We start from the raw sequence: 20,826 nt of genomic DNA, 5'->3' as shown, positions 1-20,826 counted from the left end.
GTTAGAGTAAGGCAGGGACTCTCTGCTTAGGCATGGCTGATGTTTTGACCAATAATTCTTTGTGGTCCTGTGCACTATAGAATATTTACCAGCATCCCTGACTTCTACTCTCTGGAGGCCAGGAGCAACTTTTCACCAGTCATGACAAACGAAAATGTCTCCAGGTATTGACAAACATTCTCAGGGAAGTAAAAGTTTCCCCCAGTTGAGATTACTGGGTTAAGAGATAAATTCTATGGAGGAGAAAAGTCATTTCTTAAACTGACACTTAAGTTAATAGGAAGAAATGAGACATGAAATTTTAGCATCTGCTACTATATGTTTTTCTGAAAATAAATTGATTTATCAGATTTTATATTTTCTACTTTCAAGAACAGATTTATATGAAGATGAGACTGAGAACATACATGTTTTGAATCAGACAGAACATACACGCTAAGATACAGGTAACAGTGCACAGTGAAATTTCCTTAGAGCCCTGACCACAAGACAAAGATGAGCTTCAATCTTTTAAAATTTTTAGTTTTTACATAGTCAGGAAAAGAAGAACAAAAGTATCAATGAGACATTAAAATATGAAAACATTTTTTAAATAGTAAATGAAAACATAAAGAACACTTTTGCTGATAAGTACAAGTGAGTTGTCCTTCTCTTAGTAAAAAGAAAATATTTTTGTTTAATATAAGAAATAAAATCTAATGATTTGAGGCTCAAAATAACACATCTACATTTCTATATTTCTCATTTATATTTCATGAGATAAGCAAAATATATTATGCAAATACAAAGAAAAATAGGAGAGGCAATACTAATCTCAGGCATAATAAATTTCAAAATAAAGATCAATTGATTATGTAACAAAGTGATTTAACGTAAAAATGTATATGAAAATTTAAAAAGATTTATATAGACACATATGTAAAATTGCATGTATATACATTTAAGTCAGTCAGTATAGAATATATTAAAACTTCATTTTACTTTGAGCTATTGTATCACTAGAAAGATAAGTAGATAAAAATGTATTAAGTACAGAATATTTGGATAATGTAAATAATATAATTGAATTGCATTTGTATGCATTTAAGATTTGGTTTGTAGATACCTAAAAGTTAGATAAAAGTGTATATCCTAAAATTAATGTACCTTTTCTAATGCCTATAAAATATTAAAGATATATCCTATAATTGATAAGAATAATACAGGATTTAGTTTCTGGTCACAGTTTAATAGATTTAGAAACTCACTACTAAAGAGTTTTAAAATATTAGCAAAACCTCCCATTTAGTTTAGTATCAATCTATTGAAGACTAGGTGAAAAACATAAATGATTCTATAATAGCTCTGAAGGAAATAATAAGCCAAAAAATAAAATAAAAATTTGGAGTGAATATTAGTTAAATGTAATATAAATGGACCTAGAATGAGAAATACTGTATCTATGATCTTTCTAAGTACCATGTTACAAAAAGATGTTAATTTTCACTTCTATAAAATGATTTTTTTTTTTGCCCTGCACCTTTTGTGTTCGACTGCCAAAATTTATGTGAATCTTTCCTTAACACCTTTTTTCCTTCTTACATAAATTTGGCTATAACTTCACGAAGTCTTTTATCTGTTGCATTCTATTTGTGATTGCAAATATTTCAAAATACTAGCCTCAGTATTATCCCCTGTCCTTGCATTCACCAAATGTCTTCATTTGAGTATTAAAGATTCCTCAACCCAATTTCCCAGTACGAATAACCAGACATGAATTATTTACTGTTTTGTGGGGAAAACTCAATTAAGAATCAGGGAAAAGGGAAATGAGTTCTTGAAAATTAACATTTAAAAGATTTGCATATAAGCTTTGACTAGAGATTTGGATGCATCCTTGGTCAGTACTTTTTCTCTGTTCAGACCTCATTGACATCAGGAAGGAGAGAAAGGAAGGACCACACAATGGAGCACAAGACTCCTCATGAACAAACACAGTCTTTGCTGGCACCCAAAGATGCCACGAAACTAGAGTCCTCCCTGATGGTCATTCTCCATTTAGAATCAACGTTCAACAGAAACCAACGTGATTTCTCGTCATTTGTTTTTTAGGTGTCACACTTTGGATAGATAATCCAAGACATCTGAAATCACTTGGGAATTAAAGGCCGGGAACCATAAACCTAGAAGGATTTTGGAGGCTTAGAAAGGCTCTTGCACCTGACTAAGACTGACTATATAGAATATAGCCAGAAAAACAAAACAAAACAAAAAAACAGTGGAACACACTTCTGCTATTCTGTGTTAGTCTCTACTCATGTGTGAAATTCCATTTGGTTTACTTGTATATTAGAATATCTTGTCTTGTCTAAGTCGGACATCTTGAATCAGATTTGGCAAAGAGGACATCTTCACGGAGTTCATAAATGTGTGTCAAATATCTCCAGTCTTACATATTGCACAGTGAGATCTATAATATTTAGACACTAGTTACAAGTTAATCAAAGATGGTATGTAATTGTGGAAGTCAGAATAATGTTAGGGGCACCTGGGTGGTTCAGTCGTTAAGCGTCTGCCTTCAGCTCTGGTCATGATCCCAGGGTCCTGGGATCGAGCCCCACATAGGGTTCTCTGCTCAGTGGGAAGCCCGCTTCTCCCTCTCCCACTCCCCCTGCCTGTGTTCCCTCTCTCACTGTGTCTCTCTCTGTCCCAAAAAAAAAAAAAAAAAAAAAAAAAAAAAAAATCTTTAAAAAAAAAAGAATAATGCTAAATTCTTGACCTAGGAATGGATCAGACTACTTCATCATAGGTATACAACAAGGGATTGTGCATAAATCACAAGCTTCTGTCCCACCACAATGATCTACTGTGAGACTGAAAGGAATTGAAAAATAAAGTGCCTAGAACATTGTCTACCACATACTTATAAGTTACTACTATTATTATCAATTCTAATTAGAAATAAAGTAATACATTTCAAATGGTATATGAAATAACTAATGCTAGTAGAGAATAAGTAAGTTACATGATTATGAAAATCAAATCTCACTAGTGTAAAAGCAGAAAAAATGAAGTAGTTTCCCTTCTAGATAGTACTCTGATCTGAGGTTGAAATTTCCCACATTATTCCAGTGGATATTTAGGGGCACACGAAGCCATCCTCGACTCCTATAGACATTAGGAGTGTTCGTCTGTTTTTCATCACTGGAAAGAAGACTGAATCAGAGCGCTGCTCTTACCTCTTGTTAAAGGAGAATTTGGGGAAATTTTCCCCATATTTTTACATCTCTTTTCAGAAGATGAACATTAGTTAAAGGCAAATGGATGACATGCTCATTGAAGTTTTCACTTCCTTTTATATAAATACACTCTTAAAAGTCAGCCCCTTTCTCGTCCATGTCTGCAGGAATTAAAACTTCATGCTCACAGCACCTTAATTTTTAAACTTCTGATAACTTTTAAAAAATATTTTATTTACTTATTTATTTGAAGGGGAGAGAGTGCATGCACAAACGGGGGGAAGGCAAAAAGATAGGGAGAGAGAGAATCTCAAGCAGATTCACCTCTGAGCATGGAGCCCAATGTGGGGCTCGATCTCAGGACTCTTGAGATCATGAGCTGAGCCAAAAGCAAGAGCTGGGCACTTAATGAACTGAGGCAGCCAGTCGCCCCTCTGGTAAATGTTTATTTCATGAAATATACTAACGTCCTGATACAGAGAACACTTAAAATTCACAAGAAGAGAACTTCAAAATTTGGAAGACCATATGAATAGAGAGAACATATTAAAATAACTCTAACCTATAGCATGAAAGTTTTCATAATTGGAGAAATACAAATTTATATAATAAAAGATATCACTGTTTTTTAACTTCTCAAACTGGCAAAAGCAATAGTTAAAAGGACCATAATCTTCAGCTTAGAACTTATGGGGGGAAAAATGTTCACATGTTGAAGATAGGATTTTTTTTGATAGAGAAATTTGACCATTTCTATCAAAACAGTAAGTTTGATGTAATTTCAATATTCATAATATATCCTACAAATATACTTACGAATTAACAAAACATATATGTAAGTCATATGGCTTGCAACATTGTATATATTTATATATACATATATGTGCGTGTATATGTATATACACACAGAGAGAGAAAAGTAATAGGAGATAACTTGAATGACCTCAAAAGGTAGCATATGAAAGAATTAATATAATTTTCATAAAATTGAGTGATATGAAACATTAAAGAGAATAAGGTATAATTCATTATATTGATAAAGCTATATATTCAAAATAATGTTTTTAAGTGAACAAAGGCTTAGTTTCTAAGGAAAACTGAGCCTTTAGGTGGGGGCATTCTCTAAACCATTGTTTTAACAAAAAAAGTTGGTGGGAAAAAAATGTGGGGAAGGTGCATACAATATCCTGGGAGATCTTTAAAAATAAAGATACCTGAGACCCACCCCAGACCTGTTGAATTAATAAATGAGATTAAGGAAATTATATTTTTAATGACTCTGCAGTATAGAATAAATGCATTCTAAACTTTGTAGACCTGAGGATAAAAGTAAGAAAGGGAATGGAAAAGCCTCACCTAGGTCTTTATAATTATTATACCATTCTAAAAAATAATAATTGAGAAAACATAAGGTACTTTGTACTGACTTGAGGCATTTGCTAATAAAAATTAAGAAATAAGCCTTCCTTTATTTGAAGGCAATGACTTGCCTTAAATAGTTTCATTTTAAATGAATCAATTACAATAAAAATAGGCAAAAAAAATCTGTAAAATACAGTTTTTTGCATGATATATATTTAATAGTTTACTACTTATAATTTTCTTGATTTTGGTTTACTTTAGGTTTTGGACTTATTTTTCATAGCCATGGAATTCTTTGACTTTATGATGGAGAGTGCAAAATACAAACATAGTTAAGATGGAGGTCAGGATCCCATCGTTGTTGGTCAGGTATTCATTTAATACCTAGGTATTCATTTAAATGTTCTTTTACATTAGCCTCAGTAATTTTCATCATTTTTTTTCTCTTATTTCCCTATCTGATTCTCTGTGATTTTACAATAGACTAATCAGTTTATAAATCATGTCTAAGAATCAATAATCATTGATAAGAGTGATAAAAGTTCTTTTTTCATATAATCATGTTTTAGAGTCATGTTTTCCACATTCTTTTTTTTATTATTATTATTTTTAGTTCTTATTTGTTATCTAGCTATCTAGCTTTGGGATCTGAAGCATATTAGGTTTTTAGTCTTAAAAGTAATTGAAGGAATTTATTTTTGCCAACAAAAAAAGCTTTTTGTTCAATTTACCTATTTTGCATAATTTTATTGAAAAGCTGTTCTCTAATTTTGCCAATCTCAATCACTTTTGTTGAAAGCATCTGATGTAACAGCTGTCAAATCTGTCTTTTGATTGCCTCTTTCCTTCTCCTCCTCATCCCCTCTTTTTCTACCATATCTCCTGTTCATCATGTCTCAGTTTCTTTATCTTTTATCCTATAATGATTCTTCTAAAACACTCTGGAGTACCATTCCTATTTGAACCAGATTGCTGTTTATTTCTTCATTAGTTGATTCAATCACCGGTGTTAAAGAAAGTGATTGTCTACTGCATAAAATGATTATATATGTATATGTATATGTGTGTATAATGATATATATTTATATAAAGTATGTGTAATACATTTTTATTTTATACACATCTTATATAAGTATATATAACAAAATATAAAATAAACAAATGTATAAAATTAAGGGCAAGTTAATCAATTAATGTCACCTCATATCATAGAAAGGTACCACAAAATTTTGACTGTGTTCCATATTACTTATAATTTTCAACTCTCCATTTTGTAATTTTCCCCATTTTACAATTTAATATTTAAGATATTAAGAGGGTTATTATGAATTGGATATAGTATGTATTCCTTTTATTTCAAGGATTTTGAGTACTATTTGCAGACAATTAAAATATCTATATACTAGAAATTTTAAAATGATACGCTTCTGTGTTCATACATAATCATACGTTGATTTTCTACATACATACCTTGAGTTAGATTATCACTTTGCTCATCTCACTTTCTAGCATTCATAGAAATCCAACGGACAAATATAGTGCTTTTAGACAAAAAGGTTTTTTTTGAATCTTCTGTACTTTGTCTCTTATCAGTCAAGTTATTCTTATTGGTCTTTGGCATCTCTTGCCTGGAGCCACTGAATAAACATGTATGTAGTTGCTAATCCAAAAATATGATGGCTCAATTTGTGGCTTTAATACAAAGATATTTGATTCCTTTCTAATTCTCCTCTTTAGCCTGCCAAGTCAGTAATTTGTGCAAAAAGTGAATCCTGTTGCTTTTGTTAGTGATTAACTATTTAGATTTCAAGTAATTTATTAGCTATATGGAAGAGAGTAGTAAACGTACCGCAAAGTTCTTACACACAGTGATATCAAATGATGTGGCTTATGCAGCAAGAATGGTGTACGTCTGTGTTTATGTTGGCAGAGAAACGATTTCTTTCTTACATGACAGGATTGATATTTATGACTTCTTCTAATTATCTGTAGAAAACATTACTGACATGGCATAGCGAGTCTAACACTTATCATGAGCACGTGAAAATGAAGGCATGCAGAGGTTACAACACACAACCGATAGAGCTTGACAGGAAAGGCTAGACTACTGAAAGTCAGCTGAAATCATGTTAAAGCTTCAACAAATACACTTCCCTTAACAAAAGCACTGTCTGCAAAGGCGGTGAATAATTAGCAGCTGGCTTTTCAAAAGGCAGGAGCCAGGCAGCAGGGCTCTGGAGCACACCAGCAGACAGCCCATAGGTAGCTCTATTTTATCAGGTTAATTGACAAAATTGTTTTTAATTAAATTAATTAAAGATGGGTTGGTTTCCCCCCAAGGTGTGTCTGTAAAAGGATTGAATATGCTATTGAAGACAGTAACTTGAGCTCATGTTCATGTTTAGTGGAGTTAAATTCCTGTTTTCAATAGCTGAATTTGGAAAAGAAAACATAAATCTGGGAGTGTTTGTTTTTTTTGTTTGCTTCTTTTTTGCTTTTATCTTGGCAGTTTACTTCAGTTCTTTTTTGGACTAGAGCACGTTTCTGGATAAGGCTGAAAATGAAAATTGACACATTAACACATATGTTACGTGTGTCAGTTAAAGTAGGTCTATGCCTTGTGCAGGTTTGAGGTGAATGAATTGAACTATCCATGAACGGTCCTCAAGGATCATGGTATGATTTTACGTTTGTGATATCGCACAGGTGACTTCTTAAAAACAGTCACCTAGGTAACTAAGAGAGTCAAATAAATCACGCAGGATGCCTTTACTGTATACACCATATGCAAGCAGCATGTGAGATACAAGAAGTAAAACGCTGAGGAAAAATTGGTGTCCTCTCTGCTTTCAAGGGTCCATGGCCTAGAGGACACCATCCTCACTGTATCTCTGCCAGCGTCTTGCATGGATTAAAATTATATGAAATATGTTTGAAAAAGAAAGCTTCTTGTTAGCAGTAGTGGTGGGAATGAAGGGATTTTCAAGAAAATGATGATGTATTCAAAGCTCTTTAAATGCATTCTTAGTAACTATTGGTTCTGTGCTATGTTACTATTGTCGTTTTCAATTATCAGCTTACTGGGGGTGGTTCACTAATATTGTACTATGAAGCCCAGAATTTGAAATCACGGGGATATTAATGGTTGCAGGATTGAGGGAGGAAAGAATTGAGAAAATACTAAAAATAGTTCATGGTCTGGAAGAATTCCAGAGGGCATGCAGATTTATTGGCTTTTTATTCAATGTCCAATCTAGCTTACCTGTGTTGGCTTATATTGGAGATAGATATATATTTATCTCCAATTTTTCCCTGAAAGTCACCATGCTGTACATCAATCCCCAGAAATTATTAATCTTATTAAGAAGAATTTACTAATCTTACCCAGTTCACAACATGTCTATCATGGCATCACAGCCTATAAACCAATACAGTGAAGCTACTCCAGTGGGTTAACACAGGTACAGAGAGCCAGAGATCTAACCATTACGCTTCCAATCGGCTTTCCCAAGGTGTCCCCTGACCTCTGCTGAACACAGATGGGAAATCATTGGTTTAAATCTGGAATAACATTGCAGAATCTACCTTGCCCAAATTCTCCACACCTTGTGTATCATGATTCACCATGTTCCATGTAATCACCTTCTTTTGTTCTGAAACATGGTCCCTGCATCTCCTCACGTAACCACTGACAGTGTTATCATTAACACATTTCTACCGTAGGTAATATTTGCTTGGTTCTGATGTCTTCTGAATCACACCATTTGTCTGATACCAGGTGAGCTCTTGTTTTTTTGTTTTTGTTTTTGTTTTTTTAAGTTTTTATTTGTTTATTTATTTTAGAGAGAGTGCCAGTGCATGAGCACGAGTGAGGAGGGGCAAAGGGGGAGGGAGACAGAGAAATAATCTGAACCAGACTCTACAGTGAGTGGGGAACCTGACATGGTACTCAGTCTTACAACCTGGAGATCCTCATGTGACTGAGTTGAAACCATGTGTCCCACACTTAACCTACTGAGCCACCCAAGCCTCCCACCAGGTGAACTCTTTATTCGTTTTTTAATGCAGAAATTCTATTTCTACATATGCTACTCACACAAAATGATGATCAGGGCTAATAGAATGTGGAGGATGTTGCATCGTTTTTAATTAATTAAAGAGAATTACATGCTTTTCCTGAAATCAGGTTATAGTTTGATATTTAATTTTTTTTTTTTTATTTAGTAATATTTGTCATGAGGGACGCCTGGGTGGTTCGGTCGGTTAAGCATCAAATTCTTGATTTCAGCTCAGGTCATGACCTCAGGGTTGTGAGATGGAGCCCCGTGTTAGGTTCCACAGATAGGCATAGAGCCTGCTTAAGATTTTCTCTGTCTCCCTCTTCCTCTGTCCTCCCCTCTCTCTTTCCCTCACTCTGTCTCTCCCTCTCTCTAAAAATATATATAAGAGAAAATTAAGAATGGTTGCAGCCATATGTGATTTTAAAGCTTGTTCTTTCACCATGTCTTTTCCTTATGATGTGACATAAACGGTGTGTGCTATAAAGGCTAGAAGACATAAAGAGCAGGAGATACTTTTTAAAACTCTTTTGTCTTTCTTACCAATACATACTTTTTTCTGCTAGACAGATATGGTTTAGAACGAAGCAAAATGTTAGGAAACCTTAAGATTGTCTTTAATAAATTAAAGAATAAATTTGAAGAATATTTGTTGAGCACTTATCATATGCTAGGGAAATACCAGTCAAAAAATAGCCTGTCTTTGAGTGCTTTGAGTTTAGTCAATAAACAATAAAAAAAAAGTGGCAAATTATATATTATATCAGATATCTAATAGAATTTTGGAAAAAGAGGGGCGCCTGGGTGACTCAGTGGGTTAAAGCCTCTGCCTTCGGCTCAGGTCGTGATCTCAGGGCCCTTGAGCCCCGCATTAGGCTCTCTGCTCGCAGGAGCCTGCTTCCCCCTCTCTCTCTCCCTGCCTGCCTCTCTGCCCACTTCTGGTCTCTGTCTGTCAAATAAATAAATAAAATCTTAAAAAAAAAAAAAAGAATTTTAGAAAAAGATAAAATGTAGTATATGGAATAAGGAGGGCTTGTAGTAGGTAGTCAATTGTTGTGTTGAATAGGGTGATTATGGTAGGACACATGGAGCCTGAAAAGGTATGCTATGAGATTGTAATTTCATACTGTATATTTGTATAAAAAGCAAAAAAAAAAAAAAAAGGTAGAGCATGTAAAAATATTCTCTAGTTCAACATTAGCAGAGCTATTATGCATTTCCTTAGCTTTAGAATATCATATTTAAGGGATGCCACTTGGTTTTGGAAGAGTTTTCTAAAAGATGTTTCTTGTTTATCTATCTATCCATCCATCATCTATCTATTTTAAAGCTGGAGGAAATTCAAATACAACTTCTCTTTACAAATGGAATATATTCAGCTCCCTGCTCAAAACAATGTTTTTTTAACTAAGACATCAATAGTCAGCCAATGCAACCATCTGTCTACATAGAAAAACTTGTATTGGTCAAAAGAGCATTCCCTAAATAAAGACTGTAAAGCCTAAAACAAAATACTTCAAATCAAGAAAGAAATAATAGCTCAGATAATACTTATTTATTTTTTTTTTTACCCCTGAAAGACAGATAACTCTAGTTTATTGTTTTTCTTTTTGGAATCATCTTTCTATATGTACAGTCAAATTCAGGCACTAGATTGCCTTATAAATATTAATTTATAGTTAATTAGTCTTTTTATTTGAAAGACTGCTGCAAATGTCTGGTCCGTCAAGGCATGCATACTAATTATAAGTAAATGCACCTTTACAATCTTCATAGGGAAATGATAGTTTAATCTTAGGACTGTCACTTCTTATTGGAATGGATGATGCCTGGCAGCTCTATGTCAAAATGAGTTATCAGAAGGGAATTCTTCAAAGGCTCTTAGGTTCTTAATTGACAAAACAATAAAACAGAAAGACAATCCACAGTCAATGAATAGCTCCATTTATATAGTGTTTCTAACACCTCATTCTACATAGTTAGTAACTTTATGCTTGGAAGAGGAAATCCTAAATTATACGTCAGGATTTAGGTTAAATCTCAGAAGTTCCTAAGGGTACATGCTAATGAAAACTTGCTAATATTTGAATTGTTTTAATTACCTTGTAGCTTAGATAAAACTAGCTTACTCACAATGCTTTTCACTTTTTTCCTAGATATTCTTACACTTCAAGAATATTGTTAAATATTCAGAAAAATATCTAATAGATAAAAGTGGCTACCTGCTCTGTTTTGAATCTTAACATACACCACTAGACACAGTCAGTGTGAAGATCTCCTTTCCTTGAATTATTGCTAGATTTCTGAAAGGTTCAAAAGCAAACCTCTGAAGGAAGATTAAGAAAAATAGTTTAGCCTATGAACAAATAATATCTTTAGACATAAAGCTAACATTGGAATGTACTAGGCATTACAATAACTTTTATACGTACATTAATTCATTCAGTCTTCACAGCAACATTTTAAGGAATGTCCTATTATTATTTTTAATTTTTAGGTGATATGATTGCAGCTTAGAAAGCTTAAATGAATCATTGTAAATCATTATGAAATATGAAAATGGAAACTGCAGATTTCAGTGTAAATCAGCTTGTGACCGGAACCCAGAGTCTTAAAAACACAGTGCAATGTTGATTTTTAGTACTATGTAACTTTTTAGAGAATTTCCAGATTTCTGTCTATTCAAAGAGCTTCCAAGTTCAGGAAATTCTCCAAATAAGAAGGAAGCTTTTTATGTGAACTATATAATCAGAATGTTTGGAAAATGCATAAACTAAATCAGTAACCACATGTACACATGCAATCATAAACTAAAATTTCAAATTCACTCTTTCTTTGATATGTATGATGTGTGTCCCTTCTCATACATTTCTGACTCCCCTACCATGCCTCCTTTTACTTAGTTTGCTCTAGTCACACTGGGTTCCATATGCTTTCTGAGAAAGACCAGGCATGATTTCTACTTTAGGGTGTGAGCTGGAGATCTTGGTTTTCTTGTATAGATCCTTTCTTTATGTTTCTCTACTTTCCTCTGTTCTCTCTCAGTGGTTTCCCTCCCCTCTGGCTTCTGGTGGGTTCATCTGATAGGCATCACCAAGAGAGTATCAGGAGGAGGGAGGGGAGAGGTCCCATGCACTTACCCTGGCTCCTTCCCTGTGTGTTCACTGCAGCTGGGCTGAGTTCCTCAATCAGAGGCTTCCAGAGCTCCTGTGAGGCCATGGTCTTTCTCCTTGGTTTGCTTTGTCTTCCCTTAACTGCTTTCTCAGTCCCTCGTTTTATTACCAGTCCTGAGAGCCTGCACTCTTCCTTATGTCTTGCCCACACGCTTATAAATAGTCCCTATATTCAAATTTTCACCAACTACCCATTTTGAAAGAGCTATGTACTCTCTGCTGAAACTGAATGATGCAGGGCCTATGGACATATTATAATCTTTGACAGGAACACCTTTCTCCCAGATATCCTCATGACTAATCATTCATTATCTTCAAGCTGTTGTTCAAATATCACTTTGTCAATGAGGTCTGTCCTGACATTTTTATTTAAAACTATAACCCTTACCCCTATCCCTCTTACCTAAATCTGTTGCATGCAGAGTCCCTCTTACCTAAATCTGTTGCTTTATAGCAATCAGCACCTTGTAATAATCTACCTATTTTGTGTATTTATTATGCTTGCTGGCTTAGCTTATCATTAGCATATAGGAACCATGAGAAGAAGAATATTTGTCCCTCTAGTTAATTTATGTATCCCAAGCTCTAGCAGAGTGTCTGGAACATAGAAAGCAATCAATAAATATTTGTTGAATGGATTTAAAAAGTTAATGCAGTGGAAGTAAGTTTGACAAAGGAGGCAGCATGGTATACTGCTAAGAACATAGTCTTTGAAATCAGATATATCTTCTTTCAAACCACAGCCCAGCCATTTGCTAGCTCTGTGGAGTTAATTTAATCCTGCTGAAATTCAATCTCCTTATCTCTAATATAGGCTAATAATACCTTGCAGAGCTGCTGTGAGGTTACAGGATGCCTGGTGTTCTATGTCTATAAAAATCACTCTTCCGCCACACTTTATTTAGTGGTGTTGTATTTTACCCATATCGTATTAAATTTAAAGAGTTGGGTCACATGATTAAAATACAAGTAAGATGACTAAAAAATGCTTACAACAACTCTACTTTTTTTTTTTTTCCACCCTGCTAGTCTCCTCTCTCCTCTTCATGTTATAGGCCTTTTACACATCACAGAAAGCATTTAATACTGTATGAACTCTATTGCCAAAGGGTAGATATTCTGAAGCACATTTATTAGATTTCCCTCCGAAAAATGGGTAGACTAAAATGTCATATCATAAGAAGGACTGAGGGACAATGGATCTTCTAGTTCATTCAGTCTTCATGATAGTAAAGTAGACAAGGGAATTAAGAATTAGATAAAAATTAAAAAAAAAAACTAACTTGTTTTGATAAAATCACATAAAAATTTACTGAGGCTCTTAGTTCACTAATGTTCTGCCAGTTTTAACTACTAGTTTGTGGGATGCAAATTCAAATCTCATTCTTTCCAAATGAGTAGAAACTTTATATAATGATAATTGATTTCCCCAATTAATGCAATCAGGCTTGAGTTTTCATGGACAACTATTATTGCTGTTCTTATTCAAATGTATCCCCAGCCAGCCTACATCATTTTTGTGAACCAGGCAAACCTACAACATCAGTTAGACATTTCCACTCTGGTGCCTATAAGCACCTTAAACGGAAAACATCCCAAGCTGCATGCATTTTCCTCTCCCACAAATCTACTCATCCTTCCTATTGCTTAACTGAATTTCTTAAATATTCAAATGGTTGCTAAAACCAAAAGTCTAAGAGTCATCCCAGTCTCCTCTTTCACTAGCTAAATCTACATTGATTCAAACATCTATCAACAAATATTTATTGAGTATCTCCTAGACCCTATGATACCAAAATATTCTTGTCCTCAGGAAACTTATATTGTAGTGAAGTAAAGAGCTCACAGACATGTAAGTCAATCAATAGGGAAGATAATTCAGATGGTAATAACTCTAAAGAAGAAAATAAGAGTGCTGTGATAGAGTGTGAATGGAAGGGGGTGAGGAATCACTGGGGAAAGCTCTCTCTGAGAAAATGTCTTCTAAGATGAATTGATCATTGTCAGATGGTCAGTCATGTATAGATCAGGGAAAAGCAATTATTCCAGTAAGACAAAAGGGCAAGTGTGTGTGCACACACACACACACATACACACACACATGTCTGGGCACATTCACAGAACAGAAAGAAAATCAGTATTAATGGATTGGATCACCATGAGTGATGGAGAACATATTAGATGAACATGATATGTTAGTAAGGACAAGGTGAACTAAAGATTTTGTAAATTATGTCAAGATTTTGCTTTTTATTTCCAGTATGAGGATAAAACATTGAAAGAGCCAATGACTTACTAAATGTATACAAATCTTTTCACATGTCTTGAAACTATTTTTCTCTTACTTCAACTCATGGCTGATCTTTCAGTTTAGGCCATGATTATTCAGTCATTAATTGAATGAATTAATCTATTAATTATCCTTTATCCATACCCCCTCCAGTCTTTATAGTTTCTAAATTTAGACCCAACTGTAAAACCAGATTTATTCATTTATTCAGACTTTATTTTTTAGAGCAGTTTTAAGTTCACCTGAGGGCTCATATACCTGGAGGCCAGTCTTGGTGCTGTATTTGTTTCTTTGTTTTGTTTTGTTTAATCGACTTTAATTCTCACCCACTCCCTCTGCTACACAGGCATAGTTTCCCCCACTATCGACATTACCTAGCACAGTGGCCTATTTGCTGTAGTGGACCTACACAGACACACCACCATTATCCAGAATCCATAATTTACATTAAGCTTCCCTCTTGGTGTTGTATATTCCATGGATTTGCACAAATGTGTGATTACATATATCTGCTATTATAGTATCACACAGAGTATTTACACTACCTTAAAAATCCTGTGTGCTCTATCCATTTATCCCCTTTTCCCCTGCTCCCACCCTAACCCCTGGCAACCACTGATCATTTTACAGTCTCTGTAGTTTTGTCTTTTTCAGAATGGCATCTAGTTGGAATCATACAACATGTAGCCTTTTAAGATTGGCTTCTTTCACTTAGTGATATGCATTAAGTTTCCTCCATGGCTTTGCATGATCTGTTATTTCATTTCTTTTTAGCACTGAATAATATTCCACAGTCTTCATGTACTACAGTTTCTAAATGCATTTGCCTACCGAAACACATCTTGCTTGCTTCCAAGTTTAAGCAATTGTGAATAAAGTTCCTATAAACATCTGCATGCAGGTTTCTGAGTAGACATAAGTTTTCATTTCCCTTGGGAGCCCCTTAAGGAACACAATTGCTGGATCACCATGAAGGTAAAATCCAGGTTCTTCAACAAATGTAAAAAGGTCTTTTCTATATAATGTCTTTCCCCACCTCTCACCATCTTGCCTATGTACTTTTTATGTTCTAGACTTACAGAACTATTTTAGTGCCCAAATAAGCCCTGCCTCTATTCCTGAAAATTTGCATGTGTTATTTTCTTTGCCTTGATTGTTTTTAACCAGTTTTCCTGACCAATTCCTGCAAAGTATTTGGATTTCTGTGTATTTTCCTTCCTTTATTTTTTCTGTAATCCTCCCGCAACTCCCAGGACTGGTTAGTTGGTCTTGTATGTATTTTTCCAATAATGACATTTTATTTATCCCAATCATAGTAGAATCACACTGTGTGATATAGTTGTTTCTTGTGAGCACCTTGAGGAAAGATTGCATTATTTTCATTGGGGTATTCATAAAGGCTTAGCACAGTACCTGAAATGTAGTAGATGCCAAATAATAGCCAGTGTGTCACATTAAGTTGATGTCTGTGTGTCCATCTTCCCCACCCTCAAAAAAAAAAAAAAAAAATGGGGACAAGCAGAGTGGGAATAAAATTGTATTTTGGTAATCTCCCATATACCATATATAATCTCACTTGATTTTTTTTGTTTGTTTATTTGTATACATTGATATCAAACTTATGGTGAAATATTCAGGAAAAATAGGGTATAGATGTAAATTTCAAATTTGATAAATATTGAAGGATCTCAATAAGAAATAATCACTGCAAAATGTTTTAATGAATATAATTCCAAGCAGTATCTTTTTATTGGTTTCAGTGAATAAGATTAATGAATGTGTGTAATTTATCATTTGGCTATACAATTACTTTTTCAATTGCAATTTCAATTACTTTAGAATAGCTTTAGATGTATAGAAATATATAATTTAAACCTAGCTTATTACCATTGAATTTGGCTTTGATCACCTGGCTGAGTTAATGTTTCTTAGATTTCTCCACTGTAATGTTAATTCCCCTGCCACTGTCCATACTGTAGTCCTTGAAAGGAAGTTAACAATGCACAGTGGCCACTTACACAGTGGGAAGGTAAGCTCCACATTCTTTCAGAGTGGGGATCTAAGTAAGCTACTTGGAATTCTTATTCATCAGAGATTTCTCTACCAAAGTAACTTTTAAAAATATTGTTTAAGAGGTGCCTGGGTGGGCTTAGTCAGCTAAGTGTCTGCCATTGGCTCATGACATGATCCTGGGGTTCCCAGGGAGCACTGGGCTCCCTGCTCAACAGGGAATCTGCTTCTCCCTCTTCAGCTTCCTCTCTGGTGTTTTCTCTCTCTCTCTTTCTGTCAAGTAAATAAATAGAATCTTAAAAATATTAAAATATTGTTTAATATATTTTTGTTTTCAGATCTGACTCAATAAATTTTTTACAAACTACATTAGTATAGGTGTTTGTCTTTGCCATTCTTGACCTCAGAGAATTCAATCTTAACACATTGTGAAGAGAAGGTGTATATTTTTGTCAATTTTAACTATGAGATATAGGACTAAAATGTAATGCTCCTGTCATATTCTCTCCCACCCTCCCTCCCCCTTCCCTCCTCATTCCCTCCTTCTCTCTCTCTCTTTTCCTTTCTTCCTTCCTTCCTTCTAATTGTTAAGTATTTTCCAATGGGTGAAAAGATGAATTTATTTATTCATTGTTCTCTCTATACACATCCCCTGCCACCACTCACATGCACACACTGTAATTGTATATCCAGGGCCAGCCATGGACCAGCTGGGAAGTACTGAAGTTTGTCAGATTAGTGCACATCTACTTCCTTTGTCATTATTTCATTGCCCCTACTCTGATACCCTGCTCTTCTCTACATACATTTCTAAGACTCTTCTGCATACACTATTACCCTAAAGAAATTTCTGTAGGATTTTTTTTTAACATACTGCTCTGCCTACATCAATTTTTTTTTTTTTTTTTTAGTAAATAAATTTAATTCATTAACAGTAAAATATTCTTTGGCACTTTTAAGAAATATGATGTCATATAATAGAGATACAGAATAAGTTTCAGACAGAAGAGGGAGACATAGAATCAAATGATAGAGTGTAAGGTATTAATTTTGAAATCTGATATGTAGTTGACTTGAAATTCAACAAGATGGTTTTGAATTATAAACTGGGAACAGTTAAGGTTGATCTCTGAGGGGCGCCTGGGAGGCGCAGTGAGTTAAAGCCTCTGCCTTCAGCTCAAGTCATGATCCCAGGGGCCTGGGATCGAGCCCCGCATTGGGCTCTCTGCTCTGTGGGGAGCCTGCTTCCCCCTCTCTCTCTCCCTGCCTCTCTGCCTACTTGTGATCTCTGTCTGTCCAATAAATGAATGGAATCTTAAAAAAAAAAAAAGTTCATCTCTGAGAGTGAAGAGAGAAGTAGTGGAGTCAGCAGAGATCAAAAACTAAGTCAGTATTTACAAACCAATTAACTCTCAACTATGTCATATTTAAAGTAGCTTTGCAAAGTGAGGGCCAGTGGATGGAGACCTGTAAGAAAGAATCTTGCTTAGCACTTGGAGAAGAAACAAAATTAAGTGTATCCAAGCAAATATTTATAAAAACAAAACTGTTTAAATGAAATAAGAGATACAAGTTTCTTTGCTTTTTTCCTAAAATAAGATTTTATTTATTTATTTAAGAGAGAGGGGTATAGTACAGAAGAAGAGTTAGAAGCCAACTCCCTGCTGAGCAGAGAGGCCTAGGTGCTACTCACATCCAGGATCCTGAGAAATGACAAAAGCCAAAGGCAGCTGCTTAACGCACTAAGCCACCCAGGCAGTCTGAGGTACAGGTTTCTTAATGTAGGTCAGAGCTTCTTTTACTTTTTGTAGGTTGGCATTTTGTTTGTTGCCCTTTAGAGTCATTAATCTAACTAATAGATTTGTGTCTGTTTAGGAAGATGTTCAAAGTCGGTTATGAATATTCTGGCAACTCAATGCAGTAAATTCAAATGTTTCTAAATAATAATAATTAGTAAATAAATAAATAAATGTGTGTTTAGCTTGGTTTAAGCATAGATAACCATACTTTCAATTAATCTAGCTTCTGGGTTATGCTACTTTCTAAAGATACATCCCATTAGGTATCTAAATTTGTTTTAATTTAAATGTACCTTGGATACCTAGAGAATCCATGTGTCTTCATAAAAAGGCCCACTGGTAAACTAACATGAATGCCTGGAGGGAGGGGAGAGACAGTGTTCTGAAGTTATATTTTGGAACTGTTGGTTTAAAAAAAACTTCACAGGTTTGTTTTTTTTGTTTTGTTTTGTTTCAAGATTTCTGTGAGAACTTAACATGTTAATAGGCATTGTGAATTTTTAAGGGAGAGATGTCAAATATAGTTTTTCCCATGTTTATTTGGCCAAAAAAAAAAAAATTCACTTATTAACACTTAAAACAAGTTCATCTAACTTTCTCATTTTACACATAAAAAAAAATACTAACAATTCATTCATAATTCTGTGTTAGGAACACGTTTTGTTGGTGAGCAGAGGTCCTTCATTCCTTTTATTTAGCAGTGAAACAGATTGGTGTGCTTCCTGCCTGCAAAGAGCTTACTGTAGTCAAGAACTAAACAGGGCTCATTATAACACATTCCTGTACATGGATAACAACTTAGAAGCATAACACAAGTTAAATAATATTGCTTGACTTTTTTAAATATACTTGACCCTAAAATATGATGTTGCAATAAAAAGTGTTTATTTGTCTTGTGGTTGAGAATGAGCATGCACTTAGAAACACTTTAACAGTTCCATATTGGAATTCATTTTATTATAAATACATTTTTAAAGGGTAAAATAGAATTTTAAGATCATTTTTAGAATGAGCTTATGTTTCTTTTTCACTTTTCCCTTCAAAAATGAACAATATCATCAAAACAAAGTAAAACAAATATTAAAAAAATAAAGAAAGAAAATTAGGACATTTCACAGAAGTAACTAAGTAAGTGAATGAATCAGCATACTTCTATTTGTTTGATGTAGCAGACAATTACATTATTACACTTCATAGGATAAACCTAGTTAACAAATCATGCACATTGTTCCCTTATTTCTATTCAGAGGATCACACAGTTAGACCATATTCTTTGATAAGTATTTCCATTTGCAGACACAGAAATCAGAATTGTACTTCTCTTCTGTTCATTTCTCTCTCCTCCCTAATGCTATTTAGATTAATAAGATAAACACCATTCTAAGTCATTTGCACTTTGCCAAGGTAATGTACGTGGAATGAAATTTTATTCTTTCCATCCAACAGCAGTTGTTTCTGCAAAGAGAAAAAAAAAGAGTAAAATGTGGAAAGTAGGGGAAAAAGACATCTTACAATGCTATTCTAATTTATGTTGGTTTTATATTCTCTTTATTCTAATGTACTAGAAAAAATGTTTGTTGTATCTTATATCCTAAACTCTGTCTTATTTTGTAAATATTCTGAATGTCTTCTCCATTTATGTGATTATCATTTGCGTAGTAATTTTATTTTTAAACCTGAAGTCCCATATTATTATTATTATTATTATTATTATTATTATTATTATTTTTGTCTGAGTAGGCCATGTAATATTCTTACTTGTTTGGGATGATTTTTCAAGCTTAGTCTTAGTCTTATAACTGATGAAGATTATTTTCAATGCAGTAAAACTGTTTTGCACATTTCATCTACAACTTTCATCACCCCTTGCTGCCTAATAGAAAAAAATAAATAAAAGGTATGGAAATACTAATTACCCATATATTCCATTATTGTGATGGAGGTGAAATGGACTGATGAAAAGACACGGAGTCTAGTGTAAATGGGGCTCAGATTTGGATAGGACTGAGTTTGGTGACTGGCTCTATCCCTTAATGCTTGCGTTCTGCCTTTGACAAGGTAATACTTTACTTCAGAATATATAAAATAAGAATCAACAGTTTTTGTAACAATAAATAGTGTGTGTGTGTGTGTGCGTATATATATATGTATATACATATATATATATACTATTTAAGAGTAAGAATATATTATCCCAATTTGGAATAATATCCAAAATGTTAACCTCTGAGTTTTCCTTTTCACCTTGACTACATTTTATTTTCCCAAATGATACTTGATACACTTATTTTTTTTGCCCTGCGCAGTTAGATTTCAACCATCTGTTACAAAGGTAGACATAAGGGCTGTGGATACTTCACTCACGAGTCACAAAGATTTCAGATGCGTTCTTTTTTTTTTTTTTTTTTGAAAGATTTACTTATTTATTTGAGAGAAAGAGCATGAACAATGGAATGGGAGAGGGAGAAGCAGACTCCCTGATGATCAGGGAGCCTGATGCGGGGCTCCATCCCAAGACCCTGGGATCATGACCTGAGCTGAAGACAGACTCTTAACCGACTGAAACACCCAGGAGTCCCTCAATAAGAAGAGTTTTTCAGAAGCAGAAATTGAATAAATGTTTATTTGAGGAAATAATAGAAAAGGAGAAGGGATATCTGTGTCTTAGAAATTCAACTTCTAGAAATTGGAAAGGAAAAAAAAAGAAAAAGTAAAAAAAAAGAACTCTTCAACTTTGGTGAGTAAGATGGTTGGAAGACCAGATGTGGATGTTTAGGTCAAAATACCATGAATCTGTGGAACCAAACTGAGGGCCTGTGTTACTCTCTCTGGCCAGCACCCAGCCTACTCGCCCACTGATTGTTCACCTTGTAACAATGAATACCTCATTGTGTCTGGGAGATTCTGTTCAGTGTA

This window comes from Enhydra lutris, unplaced genomic scaffold (genome assembly GCF_002288905.1).
Source record: "Enhydra lutris kenyoni isolate GAN:26980312 unplaced genomic scaffold, ASM228890v2 scaffoldscaffold21, whole genome shotgun sequence".
In the NCBI taxonomy this organism is placed as follows: domain Eukaryota; kingdom Metazoa; phylum Chordata; class Mammalia; order Carnivora; family Mustelidae; genus Enhydra; species Enhydra lutris.
The sequence above is the reverse complement of the archived record's forward strand: the minus strand, read 5'-3'. Positions refer to the sequence as shown.